Genomic DNA, 17920 nt, shown 5'->3' on the forward strand with positions numbered 1-17920 from the left:
GGGTATTGAATGCCTGGGTGCTAGAGTTTGTGATAGCTGTGAGCCACCTGTTAAGGATGCTGAGGTCTGAACCCCTGTCTTCTGAAACCATATGCTTAAAGAAACAAAAGGCAGCCAGCATTCCCCTCAGGGTAAGCCCTGGGGCAGTCGGGCAACAGCAGCACTCTTCTCTCCCTAACCCCAGTGCAGCCCGTTCTCCCTCCAGCATAGCCGTCTCTTGTCTTTTGGAGAAAGCAGAAAATTGATGTCCTTGAAGTGATAAGACCCCCCCACCCTTAGGCTCTGGGAAAGAGACAACCGAGAGTTCCCAGCAGTCAAAAACAGACATCACAGCTATGGCCAGCTTGCAACAACAGGAAAGAACGCACTGGCTGGCCACTGATAACAGAACAAGTTATTCCTTTCCAGGTCAAAGAGGGCCTTCTCTAGATATACGGTCTCTCCTTTTTGTCTGGAAAAAAAACAACCAACCAACCAAACAAACAAAAAAATGCTACCAGTGCTTGAAGGCCCCAGCTTGTTTGTGCATTTCCCCTATATAAACCCTAAGCCCCTAGACCTGAGCATTGCATTCCTAATCTGTCTTGCGGGGAGGATTGTGTTTCAAGTCTGAACTCTAATGTGCCTGCGTTGGCCTTGTGGTCTCTGGCGGTCTCCTGAGGGTCTCCAGGACTGAGCAGATCATGCTCTGAACTGCGGTGACACCCCTGTACCCTCCCCTGAGGACGCATTGTCATTCTCCACACCCTCGTTCCTCATCCTCTGCCTTTCTGTTCCTGAAGCTGCACGTGATGGGGGTGGGGCGGGGTGGGGCTCCTAACCCTTGGCCTTGAATTCGTGTTTTTCGTGATCCACTTACACTTTTGCTTCTACCAGTCTATGCTTCTCTCTACGATCAATAGTCCACTGAATGGCCATTGTCACTCACTGATTCCTTGATGGACATTTAGGTTGTTCATACTTTTCCGCTGTTGAGGATGATGTAGACGTCGACATTTGTAAACAAGTTTGTTTAAATAACTGCTTTCAGTTCTCTTAGGTTTTATACCCAGCAATGGAGTTGCTCAGAGTGTGGAGATTCATTTATGTGTTATTTATGGAGAAACGCAAAGCTGGCTTCCATAGTGACTGTGCTGGGTTAGCTGTATCCTACATTTTCCATTTACTTCTCCGCTTCATTGAGAACATTTCTTATTGTCCATTTTCTTCTGAGTGTAGGCCTCCCAGCAGGCATGACCAGTAGATGCATTTTGAGGTGCACATTTAGCTTAAAACATTCCTGTCTGTAAATGTCTCACTGCACATTAGGAGGTGGCTCCCTGTAGCTGTTTATCACAGTTTGCTCTGACCCAGATAATACCTGACTGGACTAAGGCTGCATTTTGGAATCTATATTTGAGAAGTATGATAGGTAGACCTGGTTCACATGGCAGAGGGGTGGTGGGAGAGGTGGGTGTAGTTCCCATAGCTGAAACATGAATTTTATAGTTGCAAATGTTGGATTGGGTTTCACTATACAGCCCTGGAACTCAGTATGTAGATCAGGCTGGACTGTAACTCAGAGAGATAGATCTGCCTGCCTCTGCAGCTTGAGTGCTGGGATTGAAGGTGTGAGCCACCACCATCCGGATTCTTTATCTTTTTTAAAGATTATATTTGGTGAGCACGCAGAGAAATAAGTTTTGCTCTGACATTTCATACACAGATATGGTCGGTCACACTGTGCCGAGAACCTTGAAGTCTCCCACAACAGCTAAGTTCCTGGCTTCAGTCTTTGCTTGGACTGAGCTGCACTCCCGTCTCAGGCCCTATACCTTTTCCTTTTAGCCTACCATGGTTATGCCTTTCAGTAGAATTTTTCTTGCCAATGTGTAGAACCCAGGGCAACAGCCAGCTTCAGACTGTTAAACAAACCAAAGCACAAAACCTCGGAGTGACTCTCATTTCTCTTCCCCTAAAACCCCCTTGGTGTGACTTTAATGACCTTGTCCCTGTCTATCACCCCAGTGGAATTTGGAGGCAAATTTTGTGTCAAGATCAGTCAGTACTCGTGCCGAATCCTCAAGGGTGTGCAGCCAGCTCTTGCTGCCACCTGGATGTGACTCTCATGTTTGTCCTGGTCTTTCCCTCCCTAATAACAGAATGATTCTGGTCACCTCACAGGTGTCACACTTTGTTGTGTTGTCTGGCACTGGCAATCCTCTCTCTCTCTTTTTCTCGCTCTCTCTCTTTCTGTCTCTGTCTCTGTCTCTCTGTCTCTGTCTCTCTCTGTCTCCCTCTCTGTCTCTGTCTCTCTGTCTCCCTCTCTGTCTCTCTCTGTCTCCCTCTCTGTCTCCCTCTCTGTCTCTGTCTCTCTGTCTCCCTCTCTGTCTCTCTCTGTCTCTCTCTCTGTCTCTATCTCTGTCTCTGTCTCTCTCTGTCTCTCTGTCTTCCTCTCTCTCTCACGTGCACACACACAGAGCTCTGCGGGGCACCCAGGCCACAGTATGGAGAAAGAACCTTCAGCTGAGATTTCTGAGAACAGCATTCTGCTTGCATTCCTGCCGCTGGCTTCACTCTGTGTTGCTGGGCGAGTCATGAGACTGTTTTCCCATCTGTGGAAGTAGAAGAGAAAAATAATACTCTCTCCGCTTGCACAGAGAGGCAAGTTAAAATTAGGTCATGGATGTGAACATTCTGTAAAGCAATATATATATATATACATAGATATAGATATAGATATAGATATAGATTAGATATAGATATAGATATAGATATATAAATTGCTGGGGCTGGTGAGATGGCTCAGCGGGTAAGAGCACCCGACTGCTCTTCTGAAGGTCCTGAGTTCAAATCCCAAAAACCACATGGTGGCTCACAACCATCCTTAAGGAGATCTGACTGGTGTGTCTGAAGACAGCTGCAGTGTACTTACATATAATAAATAAATAAATATTTTTTTAAAAAATTGCTGCATCCATAAAAACAAAGCGGTGAGCTCCTGCTTTCACTCTCCAAGTTCAAATCACTTGCTCAATAACGACTGGGGCTTAGCTCTTACTGCTTTCAAGGATGAATCTGTCTGTTCCTCCGCTTTTCTTAAGCCTTGATAAACACTTTTAAAAATTGCAAATAAGTAAAACAGGAAACAACGGTGGTAAGATAGCTCAATGGTTAAAGAGTACTGGCTGCTGTTCTTCCAGAGGATCCAGGTTCAGTTCCCAGCACCCACATGACAGATCACACCTGTTTGTAACTCCAGTTCCAGGGCTTCTGACACCCTCAACCTGATATACAGGCAGGCAAAACACCAGTGCACTTAAGATAAAAACAAATTAACAGGGCTTCACTTTGTATCCCTTCTTGCAGCTTGCTATGTAGATCAGAGTGACCTCAAACTCACTACCTAGTCAAGGGTCAGCTTGAACTCTGATCCGCCTGCCTTATATTCTCTAGTGCTATAATTTAGATTTATAAACATATGTTACTCATGTTTCCAAACTTGTTACACATTGCACTGAAGGGAAGGCTTTGACAGTTTCTCATGTTCGAGAACCACTCCTAGAGATTGTGACATATTTGGTCTGATCTGTAGACTGAGCTTTGAACGTTTTTAAAAATGCCCCCTTAATGATTCAAATATAACAAATCTGGGAGTTATTACCTTCAAGGCTCATTTTTAAACAAACTTTGGTTCTCTCTAATTTTAGGTGACTTCTCAGCTAGGCTTGTCCTTGTGCTCTTTCCCTTAGATGCTGTGTCAGGAGACTACAGGAGGTGAAGCTGGAATGCTTTCTTCCTACTGTGCCTGCCTTGATCCTCATTAGTGGAGTTGAAATCTCTGCTCTAAGTGCAGGGAAGCCATTAATGGAAGCTTCCTAGATTTGCATCCATGTTTCTTGTTCTTCTGGGTGTTCCTTCCTGCCAGCTAGATAAGGGTCTTCCTCGATCCTTCCCCATCCCTACGCAGAAGCCCTCTGGCTGTACCTGACAGGCCACGCAGGTTTGACTTTCTGCTATTGTCACTTCTTCATGTGCAAAATCTCTCTGTGTCCACTTATGTTAACATCGTTACATCTATGTCTGAATCCAGGCAGCCAGGCTGGAGCTGCTCCGGCTGCATCCCTGTCTGCGACATCTCATTATTCAGACCCTGGCCAACCTGATAAAGCCATTTTGGACTTCTGTGTTTAGCTAGTCCTGCCCGAGTTGGGTCCAGATTGGATCTGCTGTTGACTGAGGACTATTAAGCAAACCTTACCAGCAACCCTTCATTGGCTCTGGCTGATAGCATGTTGGCTATCATCAGGAGCCTGGGTGCCCACTGTCCTAAGAAAATATATAGCTTTAAATCTGCAAGACGTGTGAATGCCTAAAGTAAAAACATAGGCTGCTGTTGCCCTAGGACACTGTACCGTACCATTCAGGAGCAGTTGCTGTCTGTCATCTGCCCTGGCCCTCTCTAAAAACCAGCAGATTTCCAAGGATAGAAGCAGGAGCAGAGACAACAGAAGAATAAATAATACTTTCAGTTCAACAAGTATTACAGAGGCCTGAGCTTCTTCAGGTCATGTGGTGCCTCTGACAATCCTCATTGCCTCTCTCCTACGTGTCAATCCTTCCCCTTCCACTGGCCAGAGCCACATCAGTCCCAACTGAGAGTAGGAGCCCGGACTAGCTCAGAACATCAGTAACGGGCCCAGATAATTCCCAGTCTGTAAGAAGAACTTACTCGCTGGGCGGTAGTGGCACACACCTTTAATCCCAGCACTTGGGAGGCAGAGGCTGGCAGATTTCTGAGTTTGAGGCCAGCCTGGTCTACAAAGTGAGTTCCAGGACAGCCAGGGCTATACAGAGAAACCCTGTCTTGAAACACACACACACACACACACACACACACACACACACAAAGAACTATTCAAGTTTTATTTTATTTATTTATTTTTTTTGAGTTCTTTTCTCTCTGTGTCTCTGTTGTTTCTTTCTGTGCCTCTGGAGAACTCAAGTTTTCAAAAATAGAATTTGAGATGTTGTGATGGTTTGTATATCCTTGGACCAGGGAGTGGCACCATCTGAAGGTGTGACCTGGTTGGAATGGGTGTGTCACTGTGGGTGTGGGTATAAAATCCTCACCCTAGTTGCCTGGAAGTCAGTCTTCCACTAGCAGCCTTTGGCTGAAGACATAGAACTCTCAGCTCCTCCTGTGCCATGCCTGCCTGGATACTGCCATGCTCCCACCTTGATGATAATGGACTGAACCTCTAAACCTGTAAGCCAGACCCAATTAAATGTTGTTTTTTTATAAGACTTGCCTTGGTCATGGTGTCTGTTCACAGCAGTAAAACCCTAACTAAGACAGATGTTTTGAAGAATTGCATCATCTATACACAGTACCGACCATAGAGCTCTTTCTATACACAGTACCGACCATAGCGCTCTTCATTTCACTCCAGCCTGGGGCAGTGGTTGCTCTGCTGGGGTGTAAGGGTCACTTTCCTCATGAATTGTTAATACCACATCACTATTAATAATAGCTGAACCCACTGAGCATTTACTATGTGGCAGACACGGTGCCAAGCAGTTTTCATAATTCATTTCAGTTCCCTCTTGCCCCGCTCCTTGGGGGTGGGTCTTATTTATTCATATCACCTTGAAGACATCAAAGTCAGAGGCATTGAAAGCTTACACAGTTGGTGAATGGAGGACCCAGGAGCAAACCTCTCAGGATGACTGTGAAGTTTGTGATCTTTATTTTCACAGTTTTCTGAGGATGACCTTTCCCTATGAAACCGTTGGTTTTAAGTCCTAGTTAATGGCGAGGCATTCCGATGCACACCTATAACCTCAGTACTTAGCAAATGCGAAAGCATTCTCTCACAAGTTAGATGCTAACCTGGTCTGTATAAAGAGCCCCAGGGCAGCTAGGGATACATAGACCCTGTCTCAAAATATAATTAATAATATTAATATTAATAATAATAATAGTATTGACACTACTTAGGTTGTATAACCCGTGCTTTATCTCCAAATCTACAGTGAGAGAAATGACTCTTGAAATTTATCCTCTGACCCCCGCACACATGACCCGCGCCCTCCCCCCCCAACACATAAACAGATAAATCCAGGTAACACGGTTTTCTCATTCGGATTCTAAAACCTAAGACCTGAAACCTTAGAATTCTAAGTGTGGGGGGCCATTTTACACTCTTAATTCTTACTTGAAAAATGTTGATATCTGATGGGTTGGTTGGCAAATAGCATCTTGTTTTCTTAGTTCCTGGGAAGGGTTTGGAAAGGAAGCCATTGTGACACCCTGAAAATTGTGCACAAATGCTTATCAGCCACTGTTGCCCTGGCCTGGCTCAGTCACTGCCTCCTCTAAAGTTGTCTTTTTTTCCTTATTTCACAGAGACCTGACATGGTGATTTTCTTTGAAGAAAAAAACGGCAACTTCCAGAAACGAGCCCTGTGGTTTAGAAAGAAAGCGCCTGACCTTATGGTGTGAGTTCATCTTGTTCTGTTCTACTTAAAAAGAAATACAGAAGATGAAGAAAGAAGAAAAAAAATATTCCACTGGGTGATGGCGACCCATGTCTTTAATCGCAGCACTCAGGAGGCAGAGGCAGGTGGATCCCTGAGTTTGAGGCCAGCCTGGTCTCCAGAGCAAGTTCCAGGACAGCCAGGGCTACACAGAGGAACCCTATATTGAAAAAAAACAAAACAAAAATATAAACCAGTTTCCTTAGACTTAGAGAATCCCAGTCTCTCTGCGGATCCTGAGCCCTCTAAGGGGCCTAAAAAGAACTTTGCAGACATTCTTTGCCTGCTAAAGAAACCCAGACTACACAGCTGGTTCATTCACCAGGACTCCGAGCTTTTCTACCAATTCCTTTCTACTCCTCCTTTGTGACTTTGCTTCATGTCCATTAGAAAGGAAGAGAGATAATTTCTGCTTCTTCGAGAAAGGCCAAGAAGCCAAAATTCTAAAAAGATGGGGACTCAGATTATTTAATATAATTTCAGGATTAGCCTTGGGTATTTCAGTGGAGGGGCTAAAGGAAAGGTTCTCTCAAACGAGATTCATTTCTACCTCCCACCAAAGGAGAAGGGAGACAAATATTGGCTCAGTGGGGGTTCAGGTTGCAACTTAATTCCTCATCTGCCCAGAGAAATAACCCACAGGGGAAAAAAAGGAACTGAACTCGAGGCATCAAGCTTGCTGGTAAACTCCTCTACCTCTGAGTCATCTTGGTGCCCAAAATGTAGATGATGTTTAAAAGAGGAATTCAGAATCATAGTATCCAGTTGTCTTTGTCGGGTATTATCAGTACAAACAGACTGCAGACTCTGCCCAGGCAAGCTCAGAAACCCAGCCTGAAAGGTGGCTTCATTCAAAAACCTTCCAATTGAGGACCAGGACTGTTTGCCTACGGTAAAACAAAAACAAATAGCATTCATTATCCATCATGGGATCTGGTCCAGGCCAGTGCCCATAGGATCAATCAACCTCTCAAACATCTCTTTAAGGATGACGATTCAGCTACAGTCATGAATTAAAGATTCGAGGGAGAGAAGAACATAGCTCTCAGTGATGAACGCCACCTTTGCATCCCAAGTGTGGAAGTCGCCGCCTCTCCTCCAGGAGGGCTGATAGGATGGATTACAATTGGTTTTTAGCCGTTGCTGATATGACAAACATTTTTTAAAATTTGAGTTTTTAGAATGGCAAATAAAAAGGAAAATGACTCCGGTGGAAGACGGGAGGCAAATCACAGCTAAATCACACTTTAAAAGAACAACAATCCAGAACTTTCTATTTTCTGATGCCATGTCGATTATGCCCAATAGGTGCCTTTGTGGCTTGTTTTACTACTCTGCCTACAGATATACTTCCATGTCTCTGATGAACCAGTCTGTCTCCATCTTAGGCTTGGAAGCCATCTCATAGTAACAATAAACTAGATTCATTCCTGTGTGTGAGTAAACCTCTGTTTCTCAAGGGCTGGGCTACAGCCCACCTGTAACCTTAACGACAAATAGTTCTGCATTGCCTGTTCTGGGAAATGACAATCATGGCCTTGGTTCAGAATGTTATTATGAGCAACTTGTTATGACCCCCTTGCAACCATGTGTCTGTTTCAAGAGGCTGTTACGACCAATGTGTTATAATAATGTGTTCTGCTTCTGTAACTCTCCGCTGTTTGCCTACCACATTTGGAAACCCCCTACTCCTCAACTATAAAAATCCTTATCAGGGGCTGGAGAGATGGCTCAGCAGTTAAGAGCAATGACTGTTCTCCCAAAGGTCCTGAGTTCAATTCCCAGCAACCATGTGGTGACTCACAACCATCTGTGATGGGATCTGATGCAATGTGATGTGACCTTCTGGTGTGTCTGAAGACAACTACAGTATACACATAAATATAAAATAAATAAGTAAATATATTTAAAAACCTTATCTTACCCATATCTAATTCTAATCTCTTGAACCCTGCCTTTAGGGAGAGACAACCCATGAACAGGAATAAACAAAATCTTGCTTTAATTAATGTGGCCATGACGATTTGGGTCGGTGGTCTTTCTCCTCATGTCTGTGGGATTATATCTCTAAGGCATGAATTTCATGTTTGTGCAAGACTGTGGGTGCAGAAAGAGGTGGCAGCCATAACAACTAAGTTACTTTCTGAGTCCTTCGTTTCTTCAGAATCTTTACAGATTAGAATTTACACTAAAATTTCCTGGGAACAGATTGGCAAGCAGGTTGTCTTCAGGGGTGACAGTGGTCGTGCAGGCTTCCCCCCTCACCCCCCATCAAGGTTAACACACGAGGTTTAGGATTCTGCTGTTGCCATCTTGAATTCTTTGTTGGTTTTTTTGCTTTGTGACAGGGTCTCATGTAGCCCAGGTTGGCCACAAAGTCACTCTGTATGTAGCATGAGCATGACATTAACCTTCTGGTATTTCTGCCCCAGCCTGCTAAACCTGTGATTATAAAATGCATAACCCGACCAGACCTGGCTGCCATCAGGAACTCTTGCTATTGCCTTTGTATTGTGTTCTGCAAATAAAATCTAAGGGACAACGGAATCTTGACTTTCTGTGGTCCTGAGTCAGGCAGGATCTACTACTCCCTGTCCCCTGATGTCCTGCCCTCTGCTAGGCCTCTCTCCCTTCTCCTGTGCTGTGGTTTCTGCCACCCTCCACTTGGGGAGGTGACTGGGGGATAGCAGTGGAAGAGATCTGTTTTCCTCTCGCCTGGGGTAGAGCCACCTCTGCACATGTGACTGGTAATGTGTGAATGCCACTTGTGAGCCACAGGCTGGGGAAGAGGGGCTCTGGGGCAGAGGTGACTGTGTGGTTTCTATTCTACGTGGGCTCCGCATCACCATTTTACAACAGAACTTCTTAAACAGTGATCATCTTCGAAGACTGGAGATGGGGAGTGGTAGGAAAGAAGAAGGTTTCCTGTTTAATCTGGTTTTTAAATATAGCTAGCTTGGCACAAGCAATGATGTTTTCCCAGTGAAGTGGAACCAGAAAGGGGTATGAATGCAGAATGAGAGTGAGCAACATCCTGAGGGAAAGCTCTCCCAATGGCAGGGCTAGGCATGGAGAAGTGGAGGAGATGGAGACCCTTGTCACCCACCAGTAGGAAGTAGCACTGCCTCCCAGCACAGCCCTACTTGAGGACCACAGAGTGGTTGTGGCTCCAGGCCACTCCCTTACAGTGTCCTGTTGGGAAGGTGAATTGGGCAAGGGGGGAAGATGAAGGAACATTCTTGGCTGACATAGGCCAGTGTGCCCAACAGAAGAACCGGTGTGGGTTTAGTGTAGCAATGAACTCCCTGGAGAACTGCCTGAATCTTCGTGGGCAGAGAAGAGAAAATGGTTCGGAACCTCCAGGTTCATACACTGAGGCCGGCAGGCATGTGCAGACGCAGCAGTCTGGTCCTAGTTCTCCTTAGGCCGGCAAGGAAGGAGCCAAGTGACCTTGCCCTGCAGCATGGGATGGATTGAAGTTTCAGCTGTGAGCTCAGTGGTGAGGGGAAAGCAGATACTCTCGGGTGAGGGCTGACTTAATTAGCCATTTTAATAATTCATGAGTCTTTAAAACATTTGCCAGATCCAGAGCTCAGCTTCTGCTTCTGGTATTTAGCTCTGGGGTGTCTCTACCACAAATTGTGCCACTTCATAGGACAGCCAGGAGCAAACCTGGCAATATGGGCTCTGGGTTTAGCTAGACCATGTCCAGTTCTCAATCCTTTGGGGTTCAAAACCTCTTTGAGGATGTGGTGGAAGATCTGGACCCTTGTCTTAGGAAGGTGCATATACAAATGCATATAGTTATATGTACATATAATTCAGGGCTCAGCAGTCTCCTCAGAAGTCTCCTGTCTTGAACTTCTGCTTAAGGATTCTTGATTTAGATCATCTCGGATTCTATTTTAAACTCACCCCCAAGCCGGGCTGTTAATCTGTCAGTGCAATTCTGTAACTCTGGAATTTGCAGAGAACCGGTCTCAAGGAGATGTCTGCAGAGTGAGAAATGCGAATGTGGTATTGGTTCATTGGGCTGAAGTAATGTGAAGGCAGAAAACAGAACAGAACGAACGGAAGACTGAATGCAAAGCCCTGACCTCCCTCCCTCCCTGCTAGAGAGGAGGAAGGCTGAAGCCCAGGGGGTGGGACTTGTGGTCAGGACAGCCAGGGGTCCTTGAGTGCCAGCCTAAGTGCCTTCTGGATTCCCCTTAACCTCCTGAATCCCAGTTTCTGCATTTGTAAACTGGAGATAATAGGAATCTGAATGCAGCCTGTGTCTGGATTTAGAGGACCAGGCGAGCTGAGTTCTGTAAATGCGTCTGCGTGGTACTTGAGAAATGCCATAAATTTCAGAACACTGCATTGGTTTAATGCCAGAGGAAGGGAATGCTGCAGAGTAACTGGAAACTGCTGGCTGATGTCCTGTCCCCTTCCTCATAAGGGACTGTGGATGGCTGCTGGGGCTACTGAAGCGTGATGCTATCATAGCCTTGATTTCTTCCCCGCCATAGGGCTGAGGAGTGTGGGGGTATAAGAAATACCAAGAAGGGAAATGTGGGCTTTTGTTCTGGCTGCAAGCCCGAACACAGCAGAGAACGCAACAGAGAGAGCTCCGGAAAGAGTGAAGAGCCATGTGTCTCTTCCATTTCAGAATGGCTCAGGAGCCAGAGGGAGAGCCACTGCTCCCCACAGGGAAATACGGAGCTGGCAAGTCAGCAAACTACATCCCCTGCTCGCTTGGGCCTCACAACGATGACAAGGAACTAGGATGACCTGGAGAAAGGAGAATACTGGATGGATGACAAATGTCCTGTCCTGGATAAGGTCTGGGACCGTGAGGTCAGGATGGTGGAGAGAGGGTGGCTTGGTATCAAGCCACATGCACAAACTTTCATTCTCCTAGTAACACTCCAAGGTAAACATTATTATCCTTCACTGTAGATGAGGAAATCGAACCTCAGAGAAGCCACTCAGAGGCCGCAGCTATTTATGTGTTGCCGAGGTATTCACATCACACCAGCTCGGGCTGCCTGCCTCTGAGGTCTGTTTCTCTGTCCCTGCCCACTCAACCAGGCGAAAAGCTGAAAGCCTCGGTAGCCCTAACTCTAAGTCTTTGAAAGTCATGCTCAGCTGCGTACTGTGCACAGAGTGCCAGCTCGGGAAATATCTCTCCGGTGACTGAGACAGAGAGAATGCTCCTTTCTTGGTCCTGGGCAGCTCTGGGCGGTTCACACCCACTGTTTGCCTTTCCTCCCACATCCCGCCCCGCCCCCCTCCCCCGAGGACTCAGGACTCAGCGCGCCTCACTTCCCTCCAGTCCTCTCAACCAAGAACAAGACAGAGTGGAACGGAGGACAGTGCCTGGCAGATAGAAAGCAGATATAGTCTCGAGTCTGTTCCACATGGCCGCAGATAGCGTTCCAAACAGCAAAGACTCTAGAGAAGAAAAACACCATCAAGTCATTTAGTCAGGTGGACGGCAGGACCTGTCTTGGAAGTCCTAGCCCTGAGGTAGATTTGGGGTTATGCAGCTTTCAAGAGGAAGGTATTTTGTATTTCCTGGGGAAGCTGCCATCCCAGGAACTGAGAGTGGATCAGTCGGAAGGTCTGTAGCAGGAAGCAGGGAGATTCAACCCAAATGGGGCCGCTGCCAAGGCAGAATCCTGTTGTTCTGGGGACTTGGTTAAACAGTCTCCTCGCTGGTCTGCAGCTGATAGTGCCAAGTAGAGACAGCAAGCCCTCCACCCGCTTCCAGCCACTGATTCCATGATGTTAATGAGCTGTGATTGCTATGAGGAAAAGGCTTTGTCATCCAGATTTTTCCATAAAATTCTAGCCTGGTTCTTTATGCTCTAAACAGGCCCTGGGCTTCCTTTTTGGCATCTTGGTTGGGTATGACATGTTCCCGGGGTCAGCTTGTTTCATTGCCATTTTAAGAGGATCGGAGCATATGTTTAGAATTTACATCTAAATCATGGACGGCAGCAGAGTGTATCATTACTTACATTTGGTAAAGTCCCCCTTGGATACGGAGCAGCAGTCTAATATTAATTTTTTTTTTGCTGTCACTTGATAGTATGAATTGGTTTTGTGTAAGAGCCAAGAGCTCACTTGGTTTGAATTTAGGAAACTGGCAAAACAAATTTGACTTCTGTGGGTCTGAATGATTACAGTGTAGTAAACACACAAAGGCCGAGGGGCTAATATATCACTGCTTTCAGTTTTATTTATTCACAACTCCTTCACCATGGGTATAAACAGCCTTTATTAAAGATTATGAATCCAATTTCCAGTGAGCTGTAAATGGCTTTCTATAGAGAGATGGCTTGATTTGTTGCTTTTTTGAATAAAACATGGGTTTGCCCTGTGGGTTATGGGGCCTGTATATTAATATTGGAAGTGCATTCTGTTGTGCTTGGCATCTCTGATGTGCAATGTTGGATTTGTTCTCTGATCTATCCGTCTTCACTCTCTTTAATAAACACCGAGACCGAATGCGTAACCTCTTAGGACCTGCACTTCGGTGACTCATAAGAGAATGTCTGTATGGCAGTCTATCACTAGAATGATAATTCTAGTTCCCTTTAGAAATATTCAAGTGTCTGCTCTCCACAGCAGACTGCTGAGAAAGGTTTGAGAGCTGCTGCAGGTCATGGCTGGGACTCGTCCCTGACCTTTGCTTTTGTGGCACAGTGACAGACTGACAGGCGTTTTAGCTCATTGCATACTGCTGAACTACCAATATGCTGCCCTCAGAGGTGGGGGGTTGAGAGAAAAAGACTGCATTGTCAATTTAGAAAATTACACAGAGCAGAGCCTTGCAGGGAGAGGCATCGCCCTGCAGGTCCCCCAAAGTTTGCAGTGCACAACAGTAAACACTCCAAGGGGACTTGGTGTCTGGGCTGGGAAGGTCCCTGGAAGGCCATTTCTTTCCACTCCCTCAAGGCCAGTTAGCATTCTTTAATATAGTAAAGCTGTTGTGTGAAGGGCTAGAAATGTTAATGTCTGAAGAGATCTTCCTACCTCTCTAGGAAAGTTCCTTTGTGTGGTTAATTTATTGCACCATGGTCTCCAGAATGAATCATGTAAAATCCTAGCAGCTGGGAGTCCTCACCAAATGTCAGTCTCAGAAGAAAAGAGTCGTATGCCTAATGGCAACATTGTGTCCAGTCTACAATGAAACAACCTTCAGTTTTTAAAATCATTTTTATTTTTCAAATTAGTTTTTTTTCTTCAAATGATCTCCTTATATAGCCCTGGCTAACCTAGAACTGGCTATGTAGACTAGGCTGGCCTCAAACTTCCGGCTATCACCCTCTCTCAGCCTCCTGGGAACTGGGATTGCCAGCCTGTGCAACCACCCCCAGCTAGTTCAGAGAACTATAAAGCAATATGTAACAAAAGGTCTAGGTGTCCAAATTAAATTGAGCCACAGCCCAAACTCCTTTGACATTTATTGTCATTGAGGTTTTAAGCTGCTTCAATAGCTCTGTCGTAAAAGGCACATAGTTAAAGTGTGTACTTCTGAATTTGCTGTGCCTCAGGAATGAGTTAGCCTAGACTAGCACAAGAAAGCAAGTCAAGCCAAGGCCTTAAGGGGGCTGGGCTGGCCCCGTGAGGCAGAGGGCGAGGGAGACCTGGAGACAGCCTGGCATGCTCTTCAGAAGATTGAAGTCTTCTCTTCACGTCCCACACTCCTCCTTTCCTCTTAAACCCCCAAGAAATTCAAATTGATCCTTTCTCTCTTCCGTGAAAAGTGATTCTCTTTCTTCCAAGATGTTTCAGGATACTTACTTCTGATCTCATCTATAGCCGGGCATCACACCAGACCCATTCCATGCATGCTGGGAGAACAGCAACCTTCAATCCTTATACACGGGCTACTTAACCCTCCTGGGTACGTCATGTTTTATTCAAGAAAAACGACAGCTCAAGGAATCTCCCTAGAGACCATTTACAGCTCACTTGGAAATTGTATCCTTAAGGTTTTCGTTCTTTCCTTTTTGAGACAGCGTCCCTGGCTGGACTCAAATTCAGTCTATAGACCAGGCTAGCCTTGAAGGGCTAGCCTTGAAGTATTGATTCTCCTGCCTCTGCCCAACTAATGCTAAGATTTTAGGTGTTGCTACTTTCCCTGGCTTTTATTCAGAATCTTTAATAAAGTCTGGCTTTACCGCTGTCTGGATAGAAGGTTCTGGCTATCTTCTTTGTCTTTATATCTTGTAGGTGTCCATTCCTACATTTAGCATATGGCATATATAAAATTCCTCAGGTTTTCTAATTACTGACAGCTTATTTATATATATATAAATATAACAATACACAATAGCTTATTTTAGTGGGATCTGTAAACATTACATAAACTTAAGATTTCCATTTGACTCTCAGCAGTCAAACTGCTTTCTTAGAACTAATTTCTATTTTCTACTTGACAAGAGATTTTTTTCTCTTCATTATCTGTCTCTGTATTCTAAAAACAATGAAATTTCTATTTAATTTAATGCCTGTAAGTGTTTTACCTACATGTAAGCACACTATGGGCACACAGGGCACACAGAGGCCAGAAGAAGATCTTGGCTCTTCAGGGAAGGGAGTTCAAGACAGTTGTGAGTTGCCATGTGAACATTAGGAACTGAACCTGGGTCCTTTGCAAAAGTAGCAAGTGCTATTAGCTACTGGGCCCTTTTTCCCACAACCACACCCTACACACCTAAACAAAACAAAACAACCCCAGACAAACAAAAAACAAACAACAAAACCCCCTTGAATTTAAATCTTGCCCTTCAAAGTTTTTAGATTACTAACACACACACACACATAGACACAATTTTTACACTCTAGATTCCTAAACCATGCATGCTACCTTGGATTATAGTCTAGTTTCATATTTATGGATTTTTGCATTTACATTTAGGATAGGAACGTCCACTTGTATTTTATTTTCTTCTTTAAAAAAAAAAAAGATTTCTTGAACTCCAAAGTAAAACATAACCCCTGTTCTTTCTGCAGTCTCCTCTTTCTGTCAGAAGGAGCACAGAGCAGCCAGGCATGAGCTGTGAGAAGATGAGGCATCTGCAGATGAAGTTCTGATGCACCCACTCATGGAGGCCAAGCTATCCCTCCTGCAAGTCCTGCCCCGATAAGGCTTCTCCCACTGGCTTCCCGTGGGTTTTGTAAGACTGTTTTCCAGATGGGCTCAGGGGTCCCTCAAATGAGGCAGCGTGGGGAAAGACTGAAAGAACTCCGCAGGGTCACACAGAGTGCCTAGAGTCCAAGGCACCAGCATAAAGGCTACGTTTGTGAGGAGCAACAGAAAGACAGCCAAGCACTGAGGAGCAGGTGGAAGACCTGCTGGTCGTCGAACCTAGTGATGACCCTCGATGTGTTTTTTTTTTTTGTTTTTTTGTTTTTTTTTTTGGTTTTTCGAGACAGGGTTTCTCTGTATAGCCCTGGCTGTCCTGGAACTCACTTTGTAGACCAGGCTAGCCTCGAACTCAGAAATCCGCCTGCCTCTGCCTCCCGAGTGCTGGGATTAAAGGCGTGCGCCACCACGCCCGGCTCTCCTCGATGTGTTTAAAGAGGAAAAGAAGATGCGTGTGAAGTCCCCGAGGATCCTGGGAAAAAGTTGGATGCTCTAGGAGTAAGTCAGAGAGAATACAGGATGCACTTGGAACATTTTTGTACCAGAAAGCAAAAGATTGATAGAGCCATGGCGCAAAAAGACCTACAGAGGAGCTGATTCAAACTGCTCACACTGGCCAAACCTGGTGACCTGCGCATCAAAAGCTATGATACTGACAGGGGATGGGGAAGGAGCCCAAAGCTGCATCATTCAGTAATAATGTTCACGAAAGAACAGAGGGCTAAGGAAAGTGTTTCTTTACAAGAATTCTAGGTGATACATACAGAGTGGTTCTATAATAGAAAACCTTAATTTTCTAACCCACAGTATTATCATTGGCATAGGCAGGAGTCGTTAATAGACGATAGAGTCAGTAGGTGAAGAGTAAAAAGATATCTATACAGGGACAGAGTGTTGCCCCACAAACTGCTTATTAATTAAAAGTGGAAAGTATATCTAGTGATCTGCTATCTTAAGTGATCAAATTTACCATCATTAGTAGGGGGGCAATGCTTTTGTATGCTCCCTAGATTATATATTGTGGACTATATAAATAAGACACGTGAAGTGTTTTCCCCAGAGCCTTCAGCTTGAATCTTGTCAAGTCTTTAGAACTATATTCTAGGTTATCAGGAATATAAAAAAATAGACGAACAAATTCAATGACGTTCTAAGGAAATGAACAGACCTAGAATATAGACATTTTATAGGTAAATTGTATTGACTTTTGCAGAAATATCACGGCTGGGGACTAGGGGTGTGGCTTAGTTGGTAACGTGCCTGGTGTGTATGGAGTCAGAAGTAGCAATATCACAATTAGAAAACACAAAAACGGTGAGAACGTTGAGTGTGGTGGCTATTTCTGGCTGTCAGCTTGATGACATCTGGAATGAACTACAATCCAGAAGTGAAGGGCACACCTGTGATCCAGATCCTGAGGCTGGAAGACACAGGCTTTTGACCTGGATCTTGAGGCATAGTGGCTATAAAAAGCTTAGGCCCAGGCAAGGTGGTGCATGCTTTAATCCCAGGAGGTAGAGGCAGGCAGATCTCTTCAAGGCCAGCCTGGAACAGAGCAAGTTCCAAGTCCAGGCATAGTGGTGCACACCTCTAATCTGGGCCACACCTTCTGCTGGAGGCCAATTTAAGGACAATGGAAGCATGAAAGGGCACTCTTCTCCTGCTTGCACTTACTTGCCAGCACATCTGTTGGAACCTACTTCTTCAGGATTCCAGCTTATACAGAAGACCAGCTGAGACAACCAGCCTCCTGGGTCTGAGCAATGACTAGACTTTTGGACTTCCCATTCACAGCTTCCCATTGTTGGGTTAGTTGGACTGCAGACTGTGAGCCATTCCAATAATTTCCCTTAATATTTCAAGTCACTCCATAAGTTCTGTGACTCTTGAGAACCCTCACTAGTACATTGGCCTAAGAGAATGAAGATAAAAAAGGGCAAATATTTAGTCCCAGCATTCAAAAGGCAGAGGTAGATGAGTTTCTATGAATTTGAGGTCAGCTTGTTCTACAGTGTGAGTTTCAGTCTAGCTAAGACTACATAGTTATACCCTGTCTGAAACAAACAAACAAACAAACAAACAAACAAACAAAGTAAGAAAAAAACCAAACAGTCTAAAGAGACACACTTTTGTAAAATAAAACCCTTGTTGAATCCTTAGGGGGGAAACATAGAAACTATGAAGACACTTTCAGGAACAATTCAGAGAGGGGCCATTGTGACCCAGCCCCCTCTTCTCTGTGTCAGCATGATGTGACAC

The sequence above is a fragment of the Mus caroli genome, unplaced genomic scaffold, assembly GCF_978045245.1.
Source record: "Mus caroli unplaced genomic scaffold, Mus_caroli_1 scaffold_18, whole genome shotgun sequence".
In the NCBI taxonomy this organism is placed as follows: Eukaryota; Metazoa; Chordata; class Mammalia; order Rodentia; family Muridae; genus Mus; species Mus caroli.